We start from the raw sequence: 2925 nt of genomic DNA, 5'->3' as shown, positions 1-2925 counted from the left end.
GAATGATTAAAATTTTAAAGACTAAAATAGAATTTACTTAAATGTTGAAGACCAAAACAATAGTACACCTATAAAAAATAATATATAGCAGTAGATCGCGTGTAAATCATCTTCAGGATTTAGAAGGTATTTAGGAATGAATATACTAATATGCAATATGTTATTGAAGAAAAATAAAAATAATATAACATGGTACAATAGAGTAGCCAAAAAATAGGGACAGAAGATTTTAATTCGAACTCTATGCTTAGGTAGGGCCTTCAACTTAATAATTCTTCATTTCAAAATCTATTCTTAGGTGGATTCAAGTTTTTACTATGGGAAGCAACAATATATATGATTTTGAATAAAGTTTTATACTCATACGGTCATAACATATTATTTTTACTTCGTTTTTTGAAATATGACTCGTGGTGTATTTTTTTTCTCTTAAAAATTCTGTGGTCCGACTATATAAAAGAAATACTCATATGATAATATCTTTATACAAAAAATGACATTGTAAATTTTTAGATGATTAATTAAATATATTTAATCAAATATATTAATTCATCTAATAATTTATAATACTATCTTCATATAAAGATATTTTCATAGGAAAATTTATCTAATATAAAAAAAGGAAAAATTTAGGGGGTCAGCAATTTTGTTAAATTCTGGCCATGTAACCATTAAAGAAAAGTGAGTCATTAATGAAATCTCACACTATTAAAATCATCATTGATGACTACAAATCACAAAAATTACGGACCCTAACATTCCTCGTTAAAAAAAATAAAAAACTATACGTGTGAGTTAATTTGACTTGTCATTCATATAGCTTTTTTTTTCCCTTCCTCCTCCATGATATAATTCTACTGTAACATCTCCTGTTTAAGAGGCAGAATTATAATTCCGGCACAGAAAGATGCCACCTGCCTCCACTGTCAAATGTTGTGGCGATCAATCTCGAACATTGGCACTGTTGCTTCTTCTCCTCCAACCTCTACGTACCATCCACACATGCTAATACTATTTACATACAGGAACTCTTCTTCCCCAACACAAATTATGCTTCAGTGTTTTGTTTCGTGTTCATCATAACTTTTTCCTTTTTCTTGGATCTTAATTCTAGCTATTAATTCCTGAGAAAACTTTGCCAAATCTCTTGTTCCATGTCTCAAACCTTTCATATATAGTTAAAACTTACTCCTCATTTAATAACATAGTACAGAAATTTGATTCATATAATAGGAGCAAAACTACAAAAAAGCTTAAGTGAAGTATGAACTATTAGGCCCGCGATACACATTTTTTTTTAACACAAGTGTGTCGTTCTTAGTAATTTGAGTATGTATATATAGCAATAGAATGACTAAAAAAAGAAAAAAGAAAGAAATTTCAACGTAATAATTATATAAATCTAGAATTGTGTAAGCATACCTATTTTCTCATATAAAATGATCAGAAGACAAATTTTCGGGGCATTAATTTTTAATAATTTTGATCATCATTTGGTTATCACAAATACTAAATTATTATTTATGTGTGTAAATTCTAAAAAATATGGATATAAATTATATTGATTTATATGTATAAATTCTGGTAATATAAGTATAAATTATATATTTTTTGTAAATAAATACATATAAATATAAATATAAATTATTAATTTTAATATTCATATAACATTAATATCGTAATTAATGCTATAATTAATAATTAAGGGTCTTGCTAACAAGAATCATAATATTCTTGTTGAAAAGATTATAATTTTTTTCATAGAAAATATGAGATAAATATCAATATTTTGAACATTTATGCATTCAGTATATTAAAGAATTAAAACATTTCTCATTGAGGGTGTGTTTCTATAGGGTATTATTAAATTCAGTCTTATTATACATTTAAGAGTTTTTGGCAATTAAGTTAAATAAGTTAATTTAAAATTAACAAAAATTAATTTTATTAATGAGAGTGTATCTAACATTTTCCAACTCTCACTAATATAAACATTTGTATTTTTCGTTATCTTTTTTGCGTTCGTTTTTGTTATTCCTATATTTTTTATTCATTGTCATTTTTTTATTGCTACTGTAATTATTATATTTTTTTTTCTTTTCTTCTTTTTCTTCTGGATGACTTTTTAGAAGAAAGAAAAAAGATAAATCAAATAGAAAAATGAAGAGGAAGAGAATAAGAAAGTGGTGATAGTAAAAATGATGATGATAATAACAAAAAAAAAAAAAATAAGAGAAACAAAAAAAAAAGAAAAAGAAGCAGCACAAATCTATAAGTAAAAAAAAAAAATACGCATTAGAAAAAGATAAAGAAAAAGTGTGCACATACAATAAATGACACTTGCTGTAAAAACGATTATAATAATTTAGCTAAATTTAATTAGATGATTCACTTTGTTGTAGAGTATTTCGTATTAAATTTTAGTATGCTTTAAATATAGAGAAATTTAAGCATTGTAATTAATTTTTTTGTAATTTTAATTTTAGCTTTTAGTTGGTTAAAGTAATTATATTATTTATATTTTTAAAGGTAAAAATTCATGTGCAGTTAATTTTAAAATTGATAATTGAAAATCGTTAGATAAGAATTTAGTCAAATCAGTTAAATCATTTAACAATTCTCAACTATCGACTTTACTTAAAGTTGACTACACTTGAATTTTTACCATTTTTAAAATCCCTTATTTGAAAAAAATACCTAAATTATTTTGATTCATAAAATACGTAATTGATTTTTATCATTTATTAGTTTGATTTCAAATGTTAATTATTGCATATAAATTCATTTTAAAGTGAGATAGATGGGGGAGTAAATTGAATTCATTCTCTTTTAGAGTATTAAAATTTTTTATTTTTAACAGTCAACATTTTTTATTAAAATTCTTTAAAATTTAAAATTTTCACTAGAAGTATTTAAACATATTAT

The sequence above is a fragment of the Arachis ipaensis genome, chromosome B09, assembly GCF_000816755.2.
Source record: "Arachis ipaensis cultivar K30076 chromosome B09, Araip1.1, whole genome shotgun sequence".
Lineage (NCBI taxonomy): Eukaryota > Viridiplantae > Streptophyta > Magnoliopsida > Fabales > Fabaceae > Arachis > Arachis ipaensis.
The sequence above is the reverse complement of the archived record's forward strand: the minus strand, read 5'-3'. Positions refer to the sequence as shown.